Source organism: Ixodes scapularis, unplaced genomic scaffold (assembly GCF_016920785.2).
Source record: "Ixodes scapularis isolate PalLabHiFi unplaced genomic scaffold, ASM1692078v2 PGA_scaffold39__5_contigs__length_11793443, whole genome shotgun sequence".
NCBI classification, from domain to species: domain Eukaryota; kingdom Metazoa; phylum Arthropoda; class Arachnida; order Ixodida; family Ixodidae; genus Ixodes; species Ixodes scapularis.
In genome coordinates, this window is record NW_024609867.1 from 827965 (window position 1) to 847122 (window position 19158).

A 19158-nucleotide genomic window follows, 5' to 3' on the forward strand; every position below is an offset into this window, starting at 1 on the left:
CGTTCTTGGGAAGTACTTCTGTTCCGTGTCCAGCTCCTCTAGTTATTCAGATTCCTTCAAGTTGTTTAAACGATGTGCGGAGCAACATAATATAGTCACAACGGGATCAAACGCTGCACCTTATAATCAGCCCTTCACACAGTACGAGCTAAATAGTGCCATTGATATAAAAAAAACTCTCTGCTCCCAGACCCGATGGACTGCATTACGAAATGCTGCGTAATCTCTCTCCAGAATCTCTTAAATCCCTTCTTAATTTCTTCAATTCATTGTGGAAAAGGGCTAGCTTTCCAGCGGCTTGGAAATGGGCACACATTATCCCTCTCCTGAAGCCGGGTAAGGATCCATCTCTGCCTTCTAGTTATTGTCCGATAGCTTTGACGAGCTGCCTTGGGAAAACATATGAAAGACTGATAAACAGGCGGCTGGTGTATGTTTTAGAAAAGGAACGCATTTTGGATAACAATCAGTGCGGGTTCCGCCGAGGACGATCCACCTTGGATCATTTGGTGCGCTTAGAAACGGCCATACGTGAAGCATTGGTGAATAGGCAGAATTGTGTATCGGTCTTTTTTGACTTAGAAAAGGCCTACGATACAGCATGGAGATATGGCATCCTCCAAGACCTTTATGGCTATGGAATTCGAGGCCGTATGCTGCAGTGCATAAAAGATTTTTTAACAGACAGGACGTTTCAGGTTAGATTAGGAACTGTTTTGTCGGATCCATTCGTTCAGGAAAACGGGGTTCCTCAGGGAGGTATCCTGAGTGTTACACTTTTTGTTATCAAAATGAATTCTCTCGCTCAGGTTTTGCCACCGTCCATTACATACTCACTTTATGTTGACGATATCCAAATCTCAGCTTCGTCGTGCAATCTCTCGAGCTGCGAGCGTCAGCTACAGCTTGCCATAAATAAGATTGCTAAGTGGGCGGACGAAAATGGTTTTAAGTTTTCTCCCGAGAAAAGCGTCTGTGTCCCATTTTCTCTACGCCGTGGTCTATCACTGGATCCATCCTTAAAACTGCAAAGAACCTGCATCCCTGTCAGGAAAGAGCACAAGTTCTTAGGTGTTATCTTTGACAAAAAGCTCAATTTTATTGCTCACCTCAAATCACTCAAAGAAAAATGTCTCAAAACTGCGAATATTTTGAAAATCTTAGCCCATAAAACTTGGGGATCTGACAGAAAATGCCTTCTGCGGCTGTACAATGCTCTTGTTCGATCCCATCTCGACTATGGGGCTCCAGTTTACGGTTCTGCACGACCGTCTGCGCTCAGGATGTTGGATCCAGTCCATCACCTTGGACTGCGACTCGCAACAGGTGCTTTCCGGACGTCCCCTGTCCTCAGCCTGTATGCTGAATCAAATGAGATGTCACTTGAGAAAAGACGCCAACTTCTAAGCTTAACATACTACTCCAAGATACTTGCAAACCGTAATCATCCAACCTACAACGCCCTCCAAAAATCTAGATATTGCCGCCTCTTTGAGAATAAGCCAAGCATCTTAAGGCCCTTGAGTTTGCGAGTACAGCAGTTTTGTTCCTCACTTGATCTTCGTTTGGACAAAGTTAATCTTATGCAGAATATAAACTGTGTTGCCCCCTGGGACATAGTGCCATTTGCTTGTGACTGGGCTCTCACAAAGTTTAATAAACATAGCGTCTCTGCTCTTATCATCCAACAGGAATTTTCTGAGCTTGAGAAGAAGTATGAAGGCTACACACATTTTTACACTGATGGTGCTAAGACGTCATCATTTGTTGGCAGCGCCGTACATTCTGATTGTTTTATTAAAGTGAAACGTCTAAATACTTTCTCCAGCATTTTTACAGCTGTAGTTTATGCAATATATATGGCCATAGATTATATCTTCCAGGCTAAAATAAAGCAGGCTGTCCTATTCGTAGACTCTCAGAGTGCTGTTACCGCAATATGCTCTTTGAGAGTTACTAAAAATATGCTGGTGCAGCAACTACGAAATAAGCTCAATAAAGCTGTACATGGAGGCCTAAATATAAAATTTTGTTGGGTGCCCAGTCATATGGGAATAAAAGGTAACGAGGAAGCAGACAGACTCACTACATCCTCAGGTAATCTTCCCCCGTCCCGTGCCTGTTTGCCACACCAAGACATTAAACCTTTAACAAAGTCATCCCTTCTTCGTTATTGGCAGTCTGAATGGAACATGGAGAGCAACAATAAACTTCATATTACAAAGCCGGTTCTTGGGCTCTGGGAGAGCTCTTCTCAGAGGAACCGATTCCATGAAGTACTATTGTGCCGTCTTCGAATCGGTCATTCTTAGTCACAAATATCTTCTTAGTGGAGAGGACCCACCGGTGTGTGAACATTGGGGGGTACGCTTACCATCATGCATATCTTGTGGCTGTGTTCAGCTTTGGACAAGGAACGTCGTATTCACTTTCCTGAATTGTTTCACTTCCAAATCCCATTCCATCCTGCTCTTTTGCTGGGAGAATACCCCCTCATCCCATTTGACCGTTTGTTGACTTATATTACTAACGCAGGTTTTATTAATCAGATCTAGTTCCACATAGCTAATTATTATTTTGTAGCACAGTAACAATAACGGCTTGTTTTCTTTTTATCTTTGTTTGGCGCAGTATGGCCTCCGTTGCTGTTGCGCCATAAAACCCGCAAACAACAACAACGGCTATAACTTTGTTTGTTTTGCATACGAGTCCCTGCATTAGGCTCTCGGGCGTCTGCTCCAGCCCCTGCCCGTGGAGGTAAATGACTCCCCGAGGCTGACCCGAAGAGAGAGCCATGTATGGGTGGTTATCATATTCCTTGTCCCGCTTCGGGATGTGGTCAACTGTGAGTAATTTAGGGGCTGGCAAGGGATTTTGTATCGTAATTGCAATGGGGTTCGACTTCTCGTTTAGGTGTATCCGAAGTCCCTCATGATGCCGACTTTTTCCATCGCTGCATGAATGTTGCTGTTTGTGAATACATCCACCTTTTCGTTACATGTGGGTTTTAGCACTTGCCGCCGGTTTGTACTGAGCTGGGAATTGGTTGGACTCCGACCGGAAGGGGCGCAGCTGCTTTTGCGATCTCGCATCCGTCGATGGCGCTTTGTCCTGGGATGCAGTTGGCAGGGGCCCTGTCATAGTCGCTTCAGCCGCAGAGGGGGAGCCGTCACACGCAGTGGGTCCCGCCGCGAACGATGGCAAAGATCTTTTTAATAACTGTAAAATGTTTTGCTCTGGCAAAAAAAAAAAAAAAGATTGCTTCAAATTTGTTTTTTGATTTAGATATTCGTTAAAGGCTACCTGAGAGCACTGGTATTCTTCAAGCGGTACTTGTGATATGGCAAGAAAGTGCTTGCCTTCGGGAGTATTTCGGTCAATGGTGATCTTCGGTTGACCATCGGGAACGATTCCGGCCATGGTCGATGGAAACTGGACATCTCGTGTGGGTTCCTGCTGGTGGCTCATGTTGGAGTCATGGTTGCTGTCTTGCAACGTGGGCCACTCGTTATGGAACACAGGGCGACGCAGGTCTCTGGACGCTGAGGAGGGAGTGGTCCATCGCTTCATGTTAAGAAGCATTAATCTTGTCGAGGGGTGAAAGCACCCGTGGTTGAGGCTTCGGTGAGTAGGCTTAACGGAGCTCTACTCAAGCACGTCTCGCTGGGCGTCGTCTCCTCACGTTACCTCCTGCCAGTATTGCCAACTCAAAAATTGAAAACCTACATTGTGCAAAAATAGCCTTTTGACACATTGCTTTAATTCTTCCCCAACGGTATAACAACAGTATATATATTAAAAATATAATCTAAAAGGAGGCATTCCTTTTCATTCGTGTTTGCCAAGGTAAACCTCCGTGGTGCTCATCTTAAAACATCCAATGGGAATTCATAGTTAGGACAGAATTTGTTCTCTCTTCACACTCCAAAAGGGCATCTTTATGGCATCCCTGCCAGTGATGTGCACTGTTGGGTTCTTGAGATTGTAAGCAGAAACCACTTGTATGCAAGCTCCATAAGCTTCACAGTGGGGAGGCAGTCCTCATACCCTGGAGCACCAAGATGCTGGCCATGCTGTTGCAGGAACCGTAGAGTTGATGTCGTCTGACATTGATGAGCGAATATTTATGTTTATCGGTATTCACAAATCTTCATTCCCCTCTTCTCATCTAAGGTAGAAAAACGTCTCACCCTTTCCATGGCTACGTTGCTCTGTTTTAGCTTTTTATTTATGTGAATACAAATTGGGACAACATTTTTATAGTAAATAGTCACATCATTTGACTTACCTGAGGGGAAAAGATATTGGTCACTTTTTCTACATTAATTTTCTCGACGGTTGAAGGCCACAGGTGCTTCTTCGTGAGGCACCTTACCGCCTTGAATGCCCCCTGGCATTCTTGGAGGTCATGCAGCCTTCTGTAACATGGAATTACTGTAACGTAAATCTGTTTAATAGTCTTTGAGGAAACATATTGTTGCGTCTGTTAACAAGAGCCAAGCACTTATTTTACCCCATGTAGTCGAGAAGAATCAGCGCTCTATTGTTACTTGTTACCGTTTATAGAGAATAAACTGTCGACATATGCTTTCCTGGGCCTGCAGTTATTTTGAAGTTGCCAATTTACATGCAAATAACTCCACTAAAGTCAAGCAGTGAGGCACAAGATAAATGCAATTTGCAAGTGCAACTTCATAAACCCCTAGTACGTTTAAAGAGGCTAAGCAAATTAGTCATTTCCAACAGCGTGAAATCAGTCAGCCAGTGTGGAGACACTGGTTCATGCATTAGATGATTAATGTAGCGAGTGCAGGTACAACCGTCAGCTCAGTGCCTTCAGCGTGCATTGTAGTGGTACACAACCATATAGACCTGTACGATGCTGGCTCATATCTAAACACACCCTAGCAAGAGGGTCCGTGTCATCTCCTGATCGCAAATTCGAAACATTGCGAGCACTGCACCGGCAGGTGTCTTCACGCCAGGGGTCTGAGCGAAAAGAAGGAGATTAACAGCGACCAAGGAGAGAAGTGAAGTGTTGCGCGTAGCTCTGGGGTAGCCGCGCATAACGTGGGAAGAAGCAGCTGAACACTGGGAGATCCAAAACACCGGAGACCTTTATCTCAGCCTAATGGCGACCCACACAAGTAATCGAATGTCCTTGCACGTGCGCTTGGCACACGCTGCCTTTAGTGACGGATGGCACGTTGTCCTGCATCACGCTGCATGAGCACATGCGCTCACTACATGAAGGACCCGGTACCTGAGAATCTAGGTTGGACTGGTGGGTCGGTGGTTTGCTCAGAAGCACTGCTGCTGTTCTTGCACTCGGCAACTGAACGAAAAAATTCAGATTAACAAGGATCAAGAGTAGAAGTGAGGAATTGTTTACCATGTTGCTAGTCGGGCCCAACAGGGGGTTGGTGATGTGGCTGTTTCTGCTTCTTTTTTACTGCAGGCCACTGTCATTTAGGAATGCTTCAGATATCTCCGTGCAAGGCTCTCGAGTAAAGTCTTCATGACTTTCACCATAGTCGCTGCTCCAGAGCTCCACCGTCTTGTTTTCCATCCACATCGCTTTTTGCTTTTTTATTGAATCCATCCAGTGCATGAACTTCTGAGAGCCACATTCTGCAACCAGATCCCCAATGTACTTCAGAAGACGAAGAGCATGATGACATTTAGCTTCTCTGGGTGCTGTGCTGTAGTAAACTTCTTTGAGTTGTGTGCACTGAAGCTGCAGTGTGCCCTGATCACTGGTCTGTGCAGGAAGGCATGGCTGCAAAGCCATCGGGCACCTAAAGCTTCGGGCATCTCATTCACTTTTTTTTTTTTTTTTTTTTGCAGGCAATTTTTTTAGTTGCAAATTGTGTCGGTGTCAAAAGTGATAAACACTGGCGAACTAGGTCTGTATTGCTCTTCTAAACAAAGAACGCTGAGCTGTTGTTCAGCCTCAACAGTCTCGATGCTGTGCAGCTTCAGCATGGACTTCAGGACTATATGGATTTTGTCACTAACCTTGAGAACTGTTTTCAGTTTCAAGTTGTGGCATTCCACCCGGTTTGTAGTATTGTTCCCAAGGCTGAAATGCTGGTTGCAGCAGTAGCAGACTCACATGTCTGCTCTTGTGCCAGTTCTTCTAGAGGTACACTCTAGAACCTTCACTAGCGGTTCGATCTAGCTCTGCCTTCAGGTCGGTATAGGTCTCTCCATTGGGTCGATGCATCATCTTGACCAAGAGACTGTTCAGCCTCTCCATGTCAGTGTCACCCTTGCTGCTGGTCACAGCTCCTTTGAGTGCTTTCTTTACATGAAACTCGCAGAGCTGAACAACGGCGTCCAATGGCAAGTTGTCTCTGATAACCCCAATATCTTTAAAGTTCATGTCGACAGTGACACATATGGTCTTTTCGACTCCTTGGAGGTCAACAAAGGTTTGCATTATACAGTCCATAAATGCACAATCTTCCCTGCTGACGAAGCGGTGTGCAATAACTTGGCTGGATCCATTTCCATCAACAACCATGAAGACAAAAGAGCCATCTTCAAGTTGTTGGTCCTGTATGTTCCGTCTAGGAGCAGCACTTCAGAAAATTTCGTATAGAATTGAGCCATCATGCTGGTCTGGACGAGGGAGGCTCCATCTCATTTGAGTCATTTGTGCCCAGAGTCACAGCTGCTCTGGGGTTCTGCCGAAACAGTTCCTTGATCTCTTCTTCCCCAGTTGTTCAATGTCTGGCTTCTTGTTCCCATTCAGGCGTGCAACAACATTTTCTGCCCTTTACTTTGAGTGGCTTCCCTGGCTTGCCTTTTCAGGTAGTTCATTAGAAGAGGGGAGTTCACCTGCAGCTCATTTACTGGCTTTTGCACAGGCTACACCTACTCAGTGGTGAGGCAGCGGTTCTGTGGGTAGTGCCACTATATACTGCCTCACTCACCTTGTGGCAGTATGCTGGAGGCAGACGATCACCGCAAGCTTGTGCACCTCTTTGCTGGACTTGCATTTGACGTATGCTGTGCTGTCCACTTTCGCTGTCCTAGAAGAACAAAACGTTCATCATCAGAAGACCCGCTTCGTAAGAGGTGGGTTGTACTAATAGCACAAAACATTCAACTCTTGTTAATAATATTCCTTTTGTCAGCTTTTTGCTATTGGCTGATAATGAACTGCGATCAAAAAGTTATGTGGAATAATATACTATTTTTAATAACTTCTGTGGAAATGGTAATTAAAAAAGGATTTTAATATTTTGAATGCTCTCCAAGCAAAACTAAACCTGCATAGCCAAAACTTTATTATTTTTTCTGTTCAGTGAGTAGTAGTTTTGATTTTAGTATATTCACAATCAGTGACATCTTTTGGGGTTACCTTGTGCACGAAATGTGGACAGAATGTTTGTCTCGCTTCATTTAGATGTTCTGAAATTATTTGCTAATCTCTGGAAGAATAAAAACGTGCCATAATTCGAGTTCCATATTTTTTTTTTGCGAAAATTAGAAGGTGTTTTTAAATTTATTTTTAGTTGAAAATACAGCATTTAGGTAGTTTTTGTTTTATTTCAAATGACAGTAAATAACTTTGTTTTTACTGGTTCTGTATTTCTCAAATTTCACAAGCTGGATGGACTTCAGGAATATTTCACAGACACAAAACTTTGTGATTTGGAGTGATATGTTAGAAGTATATTTTTTACCATGGGATAATAAATGAGCATGAACAATTTTTCACAAAACTTTTCAAGTGGCGAAAGTTAGATTTAACACAATTCAAGCAGTTCACACTATCTGAAATTCAACTTTTAATTTTGTTATAGTATTTCCAATTCTGACTAAAATGAAAATGATAATAATGAAGAAATATAAGACACTGAAAGCCTTTGTTTTCTTCGTCTGTTTTTGCAATTTACAGCTTTCCACAAATCTCCTCTTTGCAGTTGCCACAAAAGCATGTCATAGTCACGCATGCTGAAGGCAGGGGGGCAAAAGCATCCAGAGTCCCGAGTGAAAGATTGTGAAAGAGAGTGACAGAACACGAGAGAAAGAAACCAATGTTGCCAGCTGAAGGACGACAGTCGCAATGATAATCGCAAAGACTGAAAACTGTCGGCAATATAAACTGATAATTTTACGTTGTAAACAAAAATTCTGGGCTACTTTAGCGCTTATATAAAGCAATATACTCATTACGCTGCATTAAGTTCCCTTCTGTCGAAATCTTGGATATCTGGTGGTTGTGCGGCTTCGTATTCCTGGGGCACTCCCACACGCGAAGCCCGTTATCTGGTTAAATTTTGCTTTGATGCAAGGCCGTACACCTGCGCACTATGCAAAGAGAAAGCTTTGAAGGGGACGCAAATATCTTTCCACCAGTAAGTTTGTGGATTGTTGAAGCTCATGAAACTGCTCTGAGGATATAATTTGTGAATTCGAAGGCAGTTCGTAACTATGTGTGGGACTCCGAAGGTCTACCTTTATGCTCCGCCGCTTGCGGCAGCCAGAATGCGTGGGAAAATGGCGAACCTTTTCCTCTAGAGTTAGTATGTATGATCTCTATGGCTGAAGAAGGTATAGAAACTTCAGTTGTTGAAATGTATGGGATTATTGCTTCCATTGTAATAAATACACTGCCCCTCCTTGTCAAAAACCCAAATGGCTGATACTGGTGGCCACCAGGTCCTCCCTGACTGGCCTGTTGAAGCTCTGGGTCATGTTCCATAGACGTGGTGTCCTTACTTCAACCTTGAGCACTTCTTTGAGGGAACAGATTTCCTCAGATAGCCACAGCCCGAGCCACAAGCTTTGCGACGTAGTCTGAAAAATATATTTATGGTTATATATCTTTCTCTCTGCAAACTTTTGGTAACAATTTTATAATGTGCAGTTATTTGAGTTTGAATGCAAAATGGGCAGAAGTACTATCATCTTGAGTAATGTGTGTGCAGAATATAGTTTCCCCATTTATAAAGCATGAAACAGGTGTCTGTACTTGGTTTTCTACACTGATGTCTCCAGCGAAAAAGAAAGTTTGCGAGGCTGGCACTTGTTTCTCCTCAGTTATCCATTTCCCTCTTGGCACGAGTGATTATGAAAGTGATCACAGTTGAAAAAAAAAGAATGTTGCCACTTGATACCATTTACAATCACCGATGCCAAGCAGCAGGTGACATACCATCTTATTGACGACTCACAAGGCAGACGCAGTGAAGCAGACGACATGCTACATTTCCGACGCAAAAGTTTATGCTGTAGTGACAACGCTTCTGGATGATGCTTACCTTCCACTAACCTGGCCCCATAATAAAACCTAGAGCAACTAAAGAAAAATAAAAGGACATTGAACCGTCCTGATGGTTTGTTGTCCTGTCCCTTTTTTTTTTCATTTTGTCGTCTCTGGTTTTATCTTGTGTATCGTAGACCAGCTCGCCTGTATGTTAACTTGGTCTTTAACTAATCGGCCACTAACTCTGGTCTCGACATCAATCTCATGATGCTGTAACACATTCTAAACCACTGGAGAGTGAGATTCTCCCGGATTACCATGTGTGGCTTTGGTCTTCTTAGGATTGGTGGTGTGGTGCCCTCTTCTAGCCTTTGTTGACTTCACATTGAACTGCAGTTGACCAGCTTGGGTGATGGCCTGTTCCCTGTTGGCATTTTCATTCCAGTGCAGTGTTGCAATGTGGGTCCTACACTAATAGGAAAGGCAGTCAATGTGTAGTTCAGTTCCCACTGGTGATGTGTGTTTTGGAATGCTGCTCACTTTTTGTCACAGAAATTTAGTCTCCGTTTCTAGTTGCTTCTAACCATCGGGGATAGCAGTATTTTCATTTGGGTACGTGCTGTACTGGTATGTGGCATTGAATATTTTGGTTACTCTGCTGAGACATACCCGCAGCAGTGGTTGTCACCTAGCAGAATGTTCAAATAACAAATCTAGCTACCAACATACACACACTGTGATTAGTGATCCTGAGGAATTCTAAAACATAGGAAGAACTCAAAAAGGCTTTCATAATATTTTCAGAAATAAATAACGATGGACGATTTTCATGAACTGCTGACATGACAAGCAGTGCATTGGATTGCATGTCACAAAACACAGCTGCTGCTTTCATATTAGCGATGTGGGTAATGCCTAAGGGTTCCTTTCCGGGTCATTTCTTTGTGTACATACCTGGCGAGCATTCCTTTCGTGCAGAATGCAGCCCACTTGGGTTCAAAGCTGTTCAATACACTGTGGAAAGACTCCAGTTCGTATGTTTGTGTGTCTGGAGAGAGCTGACGCAGGTCCTTCAGCAGAGATTTGCTGGTCATGACATCTGTGAATCGTGCATGTGCAGGTGTATCTAAAGCAAACATAAAGCGGAATCAGGACAGTCAGTTTTCTGAGGAAGGGGGCTAGTTACGATAGTGATGACTGATGATGGTGTTCGCCCGATAAAAGCCCCCGGGAAGTCGAATAAAGAAAACGAAAAGTTGTTTGATCTTGCGGGACTGTTAGATCTCGCTGCGCACATTGCGACATTGGTTGGTTGGTTTACAATGACTAGTATGGCAGTGTGTAGTATGGCCACAGTGGCACGCAGCAACAGCGCATGGCTACAGACTTTGGCACACGACGACTTAAGATACACGCATTTTAAAACGACGCTGAATGAAGGTGCGACGCATGCACGTATCTAGGGGTGTGTGAATAGTGGTTTGAATCAAATAGCACGTCATTCGTAACCTTGGCGGTGCAAAGGAAATCCGACGTAACCGGCTCTCTTTTGCTCTGTGGATGCTAGGGATGACGCTGTGCTATCTTATTCGAACCACTATTCGCACACCCCTACTGGTATCACAATAGCAGACGTCAAATCTCAAGTGCTGTCGCGTCCACGATAGTGTCAGCTGGCAGTGCCCCTTGCGGTCGTCTCGGTGAAGGAGAGGAGGAAAAAGGGAGAGGGCACGGCAGGACGAGCGCCGCTGTTATGACTGGCATCTTAGTACGGGAGGCATTGGTCGGACAATGCAGGTTACATTTGAAAAATAGGGTGACGTGTGGTACACGTTTCTAGTCGGAAGTAATGCATATTCACGCTAATTATTACGATATGGCTAAAAGGTGCGAGCAAGAGCAGAATACCATGCTTACCCTGCGGGTTATTTAGTTTTCCGACGTCGACATTGTCATGCTGAGTAGCTCGTTGCCACTGAGCTCTTTGCTTAGGGTCACTTGGAAAGGCAAACAGCCGAATTTTTGGCCCGTTGCCGTAATTGCCCCTATACTTGGGGACACAACACCGACCCATTCTATGGCGTAGGATGCACGCGGATAGAGAAACAAGACCGCCCGTGCTGACAGCTAATGCGGCGAAAATGGCGACGGCTTCTAGAGTTTTGCAAGCTTGGGACTACTAGCGTACTAGGGTGTCGCAGTTAGTGCCATCTGTCGGTAGGCGACATAGTTACGAGCTTCGAAATTTCTGGGGCAAGGTGCGATGACGTCGGAGTGTAGGAGAGGAGGAGTGCAGATGCGGTGCGGCAGAGGAGTAATATTATTATCTTTTTTTTGGTTTAATTTTTATTTTATTTTTAAGTCTCCTCTGTACATTTTGTCTAGGTGGTGTTGAAGAAACTGAATTCACAAGTTTCAAATTTTGAGGGTAATGTCCAGGTGTTGTTTTGAATTGTTTCGGATAATTAAAAAGAAATTATTTTGACATGTCAGTGCCCCTTGAAGATCATGGGTGGTTCGCTGTAGAAAGGCACTATCACACAAAGGCAACGTGTGGAAAAAACAGCACGAACGGCCAGAAAACGTGCATGTTCATGGAAGAAAGGAATCTTAATATCCTACTGTCCGTTCTGTCCCATTTTTAAAGGTAACAAAAGCTCCAAGAAGAATTTCAGGGACCGCGTTGTTGCACATGCACTTTTGGATTTTCGGCATTTACAGTTTTGCTTTTTAGGTTTTAAGCAGACATCAAGTTATCAAACTTTTTCCTGTTTTTCAAGTTCATAAAGTTTTCATTTAGGCTCTTTTGCCTAGAATATAAACCACAGAAAACACAGTGAAGTTTCTTTGTTTTTCTCCTGTGAGGATTGCGTTGGTGATGATGCCCAAAGGCAGAGGCGGCAGGTTGTCAGATAATAGAAATAGGGATTTCAAGACGGGACTCAGCAGTTGATGATAAGAAGGATGAATATATTTACAAGTCAAAACAGTAGAAAGTTACATGGCGCTTTCCATGGACCAAGAAGCCTTCCGGCCCCTTTCCCGGTCGCTTATAAAGTTCCTTTGTGAGCTGCAGCGGCCTTGTACGAGGGCATGACGGTGGAGAATTCAAGCGCGGCTGCCATCAGCTCCCCCACATACTCTGTAATGCGATACCCAAAGATTGAAGATTTTGCACCAGTAATAAATAAATACACTGATCAGCAAAAACATTTCGACAAACCCTACAGTGTGTGACTGAGTGCACCTCGCTGATGCGGCATCCGCATTATTACCTCCTGCTGATGCAGATGGTAGTTAATGGCTGCCAGAGATTCAGAGTGATAATTGTGTTGACTATGTGTGTATGCATTAGGAAAGGCTGTTGATTTAGCTGACTTTGACAAAGGGCAGATCTCGATTGCCCGGTGGCTTGGAACAAGTTTCTCGGAAACTGCGAGAATTGCTGCTTGTTCGCGAGCTGTCATGGTTACTACAGATGAAAAGTGAAAGTTAAAACTGTTAGTAGATGCGAAGGCATTGCATGCCCATGCATTCTCACAAAATGTGGATGACGAAGGCTTCTGCCTCCTGATGAACTAAAATAGGCGGCTTCCTGTGGGTTTGCTGACAGCTAGATATGATGCAGGTCACGGTCCAAGTTTTTCTGAGCATAGTCTATCAGACTGTTCGATAGGGTTCTCCGCAGCAGACGACCCTTGCAACTGTTTTGCTTGCCAAATGGGAATCAATACCGAATTTGTTACGTGGTCATAATGTTTTGGCTGGCCAGTGTACGAGCACTGCCATATACCGTAGGTGCAGTGCCCCTTGAGCATAGCAGCAATGGCCGCCTTCATCACTTCGGGATATTTCACCACCCATCTTTTTTTACCTTCCTTCGTTGTTGCCTGGGGCCTCACTCCATTTTCATTATAGTGCAAGGCTGCCAGGTAGGTCCTGGCAAGTAGCTGTATTTAAGAAACTAAGAGAAAGGGACTGACCTCCCTACACACCTTACCGTCATGCTCCAAAAGCCAAAGTGCACTAGCTTTGGTGCGAAATGCAACAAAGTGCTATGCAAGCACTCTGTGGCAAACGTGTGTGCTGATGGTGAGAGGCTGGGGATGTCCCGCAGAAGGTACTTAGACAGCACAATCTCATTGAGTTTCTGGTGTGCGGAGAGCCTAGAACAAAAATATGAGTCGTAGTAAAATCTGGTTATTGTATTATGAAGACTTGCAAATATGTCCTTACCTTCCAGTAGCCACTTCTTGTTGAGCTCTGTGCTGGCAATCCAGGAAGAGGGGTCAAGGTGTGTGTGGACATTTGCCACATGAGCCACAAGGAAGCATTACTTGGGCAAAATGAGATCTTGGTCCCCAGCACTCGAGCCTGCAGACTAGTACAGGTGGCTCACCACCGACTTGGTCCAGGTGCTAAGGTCCTTAAAATGCCGCGATTTCCCAGCTGCAACCAGCTACCTCTTGATGGCTGAATTTGGGCGTTGTACGCACGATGGGAATCGGTCGGCAACTGTAATACAGTTGCCGTCCGATTTTTCGGATGCTGATAGTTCGGACCTAAAGGAGGAACTGTGACCTACTCGAAGAAATAGTGCATATTCACTACCAATATTTCGGACAGCTTGAAATCCGAAAGTTGTTGTCACTAGCGATCAGCGGGGAACACCATCGAGAAGCCGCCATTTTTGATTCTATGTTGGCTGCACATAAATTGGCTTGGTTTGGCAGCATTGCCTGAATAATGCCAAATCCCACCACTAGGTGATGCTATACGGCTTTTGTTTTGTACTATTTGAGCATGTTGGTGCTTTTAAACATTTAAAAAGGGGAGACACATAAGGGGTGATACAGACGGGACAGGACAATCTTTCAACTTCAGCAACATTTATTTTCGGCTTCAAGCTCAAAGCCCGCCCGCTCCGTGGGAGCACGGGAAAGGGAAAGTTTGGGGGAAGGCGAGGAGGTGGAGGAAAGTGAGCAGGTTGCCAAACGAGGAAGAGAGGAGAGGGAGGGGGGGGGGGGGGGAGGCTCCGACTGGAAGTGCGGGACAACGAAAGGAATGGCCGCCTCTGCTGGTGACCTTGTCGTCTCGCCGTGTTTGTCAACATTCGACTTCCATTGTGGGCCTCAGAACGATCATCTCCTTTCTTGAGAGTGAAATTGAAGGGGGGGTGCTTACGTTTTTCAGGCTCATTGCCATTTGATAGGCCTCAACTATTTCTCGCTCGACGCACTCGTGGTGGCCCTTGATGGTTGTCGTGCCGGCGAGATTAGGAGCGCAGCCAGGGAAATTCCTTCTGTGCATGACTATCGGGTGTTGGGAATCCAAAGCAGCTTTTTCGGCGTCCATGTTATGCTCCCGGAGTGTGTCATTGAGGCATCGCCCTGTTTGCCCGATGTACCTGGCCCACAGCACGGGGGGATTGCATACACCTTCTCTGTCATGTAGGTGGTGAACATGCTTGCGTGTTTTTCGGTGCAGCTGGGTTATGGGGGTCCCTCTCCTTTCATGGCCCTGCACGTGTCGCCGAGCCTCGATTTGCATGTGAAAACCACTTTTGTGTCGTATTTGGAGGCGAGCATTTTTAGGCAGTGAGATGTGTGGATGTAGGGAATACAGGCTGGTCTTCTGATGACGGGTGAAGGCTCGGCAGTGGGCCTGGCCCGTGGTTTTGTGGCCAATATTCGCGAGGTAGCCGAAATCAAATCGTCAGGGTAGCCTGCCCTCTGAAGTCGTGCGCACCATTATCATCATCGTTGTCCGAAGCCGTGGGCACCATAATTGTCATCATTGTTTCCAACTTGCTTTGTTCATCCGCCATTGCGCTCAAGGACTTGTGCCTCTCATCTCGTCTCGGTGGATCTTGTTTTCTGACTACGCTGGCTACGCTGTTCTTCCGCTGCCGCGAAGTGTCGCTAAGAAGCACGGAAAGTACTTGACCGTAACGCTAGGAAAGAAGGCAGCGATTGTCAACCTAATAGAAAGTGGCTGCATGCAAACGGAGGCGTAAAGTGAAACAAGGCACACCGGAGTAATCTGAAGCAAGGCATTCTTTACGACTCTTTTAAGCCCCCTTAGACATAATAAAGGCAAGTTTTTTAACCTGCGGATTTTTCGGACTGCTTTTTTATTCGGACGTTTATCGGTCTTTGCGGGGTCCGAAATATCGGTCAGTGACTGTTATGGCAGCAATATTCCATGAATGTCTCCGGGGTTGCACTGAAAATAGGGTCAGTCGTTTGGAGTAAGTCACAGAACCAAGCATGCAGTGATCTGATTGCTGCGCCAATTGCGCCAAACTGTGCCAAGGGGCTAACCCTGCTACATCCTGCTACATTTTGCCAAAATATGGGTAATCTGCGCCAAGCCTGCGCTAAAATACCAATTTCGGTCGCCTTTCAAAACCACAACTTTAACTAAGTACCGCAACTGAGCATGCGTGTGTTACGTGGCGCAAGCGGCCACCCGGCACAAAATACCCTCCATGAATGCTCCTTCCAGTCTTGCATGGTTTTCCCGCTGTCTCGCGTTTTGCGCTCTCATCTTCTCGTAAGTCTCGTCTCGTGTCTTTTTTTTTTTTTTTCAAATATTTTCAACGATAGATGCGGGTGCTCCAACGCTAGTGTGCCGGGTACAAGTCATGCCGTCATGCTGTGAAACGAAACAACGTTTTTGCACGGCGGGAGTTATTTTGTGAGCTGAAGTTCTCGCTCCTCAAAGCAATGGCCGTGGGATAACTATATTTTGTCCTTGCTTTCCAGTCACTATAGTCACGCGATGTCGGGTGGTGCCGCCCCCACGTCGCTGCAGGTATCATGCTTTCTAAAATGAAACTAAGTACTGCCGCATGTTCGTCAACATTCCTGTTCTTGTTTAAATCATACGTTACTACAAAAATCTCGCTTTAACTTGAAGACTGCTATGTCAAATTATTGATTACCTGGGTTTCTCTCGGTGGACTTTCTTTCGAGAGAGACCCCGGTACGTGAAAAATCTGCCGCGAAAGAAACTTGGCGAAGAAAAGTGAGCTAAAATGAAGACGGCAATGCTCGCACACTGAACCCGCACAGCACACTTGTTTGTGTCGAGTTCAGTGGTTGCATAAAGTGCTCAAAAAGCTTTTTGACCCTGGCACGCCATGTCTTGCATTCAATCACTGTTTCTTTTTTTTTGTGTGTGTGTGTGTTTAGTTTGTATTTTGTTCGTCGGCGTAACAATAACAAGCATGCGGTACCTTGTTTGGCGGCCTGGCAGGCACGCGCCGCTGGTTTGTTAATTCTTTGTTGTATGCTCGACAGTTACATTTTGCATACAATTTTGTGGATTGTTTTACGTTTGCTTACTTTTGACGAAAATCTGGCACGTCGGGAACCAGTAGAACGGTGGCAAGCGGTTTTTCGGAGTTGCTCGGCAATGCCTTTGTGGCCTTGGTACATTGCCTCTCCATTTAGAGCATGATTTATCCGCTTCAAAAGACTGTTGAGCATCTTGTTGTCCATCTTGTTGCTGGCAACGGCCCTTTTGAACACCTGCTTGACATGAAACTCGCACAGCTGAATGAGACTGTCTGGTGAGTTGTCACGGAAGGCTCTGATTTCTTTGAAATCTTTGTCCATGATGACACACTTTGTCTTTTGCGCTTCTTGGATGCTAACAGAGGTCCTCATCATGGTGTCCATGTGGACAAGACGCTCACTGCTAACAAAGCACTAAGCCACAACACCCATTTCCATCGACCACCATAAAAACAAAGGCCATTTTCAAGCTGTTGGTCCTGCAGGTACCATGTAGGAGCAACACTTTGGGAAACTTCTTGTAAAACTGTGCCATCATGGTAGTCTAGTTCGAATGAAAAGAAGCTTCATCTTATTGGATGCACTTGTTCCAAGGGTTACCGCTGCCGGGAGATTTCTTTGCTCTCTTCGGCAAGTTGCTCAACATTTGACTTCTTGCTCTCCCCGAGATGGGCAACAATATTCTCAATGTTGCGGTGACACCGCATACAAGCGCAAAACGTGTGCAAGTTGGAAGAAATGAGACAATGAGCTGTGCTCTCGGGACGCAAGAATAAAACCCTGTTTATTGCGCTGGCCGACATCACGTGGTAATGTTGCTCGGTGGACGCATTTGTTGCCCAGCTACCTATCGGGACGTCGCACGCCGAAGACAGGCAGGCGATAACAACACATCCCTCTTTTTCGAGCACAAGAACAGTCGCGCGTACAAGGCGAAGAATATATGTTGTACTAGAAAATCAAAACAAAATGCCACAAACCACTACTCATCAATGGGCTTTTTGGCCTTATGGGCTTCTTCACCACTCTCCCAAACTGCATTAACGCGCAAGTAGGGTCACCACTGGCTGCAGCGTGAGTTGGAGGCACTGAATCTGTTGCAGTTGAGTCATCTGTGCTACATGCCAATTGTGCAGCCCTCGGCTGCTCTTCATTCTCTGGAAACTCGTGTAAGTCTCCGTGTTTGCCCTTTCTTTTGGGAGACAGTTTAGGTTAAGTAACACTCTCATGAACGTACTGAAAACAAGACTTGCCCAAAGCATTTTTGAGGAGAGAGGATACTACTGCTCTTTTCACAGTTTTTGGGTGGCAACTTTGAAATGGGAGCGCTGGTTTCAGGGTAGCTTTGCCATAGCTCCAGCACAAGTTTTGAGATTGGACATACCGTAAAATACCGAGAAAGCGCCCCCCCCCAACTCAAGAGATAATTCACCCAAAATATAGGGGGGGGCCCTTCCTCGGTTCCGCACCAATATTCAAGATGGCGGATAAAGAAAATGGCGGCCACTAAAAGTATGCAATCTAGACTGCAGTCTTAGCAAAAATTATTTCCGTAGACAGTTTCCCTGCGAACTTTATCCTTTTATTCGCTGTCGAAACCATCAAAGGATTCCTCAGAATCTGACCCAAAAACCAGGTCCACACACTCATCCCTCAGCTCGTCGCGGTCTTCCGGGACTACGGCGCCGATGTCAGCGAGCCAATCGTGCAGCTCACCGTCCTCAGACCCGTCTAGCGCTTTCGTAATGCCGCAGCCCTTGAACGAGCGCTCTATGGTTTCCTTTGGGACGGCAGCCCACGCCTCGGCCACAAAGTCCAGCGCATACTGCCGTGATGGTTTCCGCAGGTTTCCCTTCGGCGTTTTCTCTCCCTTCCGCATAAAGGCCTCCCAGGTTCTCCGAAGATTGGCCTTAAACGGCTTGTTCCAAAAGACGTCGGCAGGTTGAAGAAGGCTTGTGCAACCGGCTGGCACGTACACGATGTCAGTGTCGCATTCCTGAATTGCATCTTTTGCCGCTTGGGTCTTGTGTATTGGCGCCTGGTCCAACACCAAGAGCCGCCGTACGTCGTCAGTGTTAGGGCCCCATACCTTGGTCAGCCACTCCTTGAACTTCTCCGAAGTCATCCAGCCATTTTTAGAAGCGGTCACGCGGCAATTCGCTAAAGATGAAAAAAAAAAAAAAAGACATTGTATTTAACGCGAGCTCATAGTGCATTATACTATTTCTCTCGGTGGCAAAATAGCAAGCGAAATGTTGTTCTCACCTGGTACACGAAGGCTCATGAAGGCCCTCGCTGGAATTTTTCCGCTCGGCTCCTTCAAGATGATAAATGCCGGGAGCTTGTGACCAGAGCCGCAGGCTGCTAAGGCAACCGTGAAACCCCGCCTGGCACAGCCGGTGTTTGTAATCCGGACAGTACTTTCTCCCACGAGGTTGTTGGTCCGGTTCGCCAAAGTGTCCATTCAGACCATTGTTTGATCCCTATTCGCTATGTTGAATAGAGTCAGGTTGTGGCGACTTCGCAGAGAGCCGATTGCAGCACGGAATGCTTGCGTCTCCTCCGCGCAGTCCTCGGGCACTTTTTGGCTCTCATTTGTTGCTTGCCGCATCGAAACACCGAATTGCGCCTTCCACC

At 45.7% G+C, this 19158-nt stretch overlaps 2 pseudogenes; both read right to left on the reverse strand.

Annotated features, from left to right (window-relative positions):
- Nucleotides 1–5819: 5819 nt before the first annotated feature.
- LOC120846109 lies at nt 5820–9369 on the reverse strand (annotated as a pseudogene).
- Nucleotides 9370–12270: 2901 nt separating this feature from the next.
- LOC120836118 lies at nt 12271–16842 on the reverse strand (annotated as a pseudogene).
- Nucleotides 16843–19158: the final 2316 nt, after the last annotated feature.